The sequence below is a fragment of the Phaethon lepturus genome, unplaced genomic scaffold, assembly GCF_000687285.1.
Source record: "Phaethon lepturus isolate BGI_N335 unplaced genomic scaffold, ASM68728v1 scaffold32878, whole genome shotgun sequence".
Taxonomy (NCBI): domain Eukaryota; kingdom Metazoa; phylum Chordata; class Aves; order Phaethontiformes; family Phaethontidae; genus Phaethon; species Phaethon lepturus.
Window position 1 is genome coordinate 1,177 of NW_010558848.1, and position 379 is coordinate 1,555.

A 379-nucleotide genomic window follows, 5' to 3' on the forward strand; every position below is an offset into this window, starting at 1 on the left:
GGCTCCCTCCCTTCCCAGCTGCCTGGGGTTTGGCACGGGGCTGGCTCCGGGCTCGTCCGCTTGGGAAAAGGCGAGAGTCAGGGATATGGTTTAAGAAAAAAAGCCGGATAATTTGTTTTCCCCAAAGGAGCCTCGTGCTCAGGATGGAAGGAGAGGAGATGCTCCCCCGGCGCGCTTGGGGCAGAGCCGTGCCTCGGTTTCCCCCGTGGGAGCTGAGCAGAGCTTGGGGCTGCCATTTCCCCGCTTAAAGGGGATTTTAGGATGCAGGCGCCGACGGCCAAAGGGAACCGGTGCCGCGACCCCCATTTATTGCGAATACGGCTATTGTGCCCAAAACCGTCGGCGCTAAAGGCTCCGGGCGGAGCGGCGGGGCTCCGGG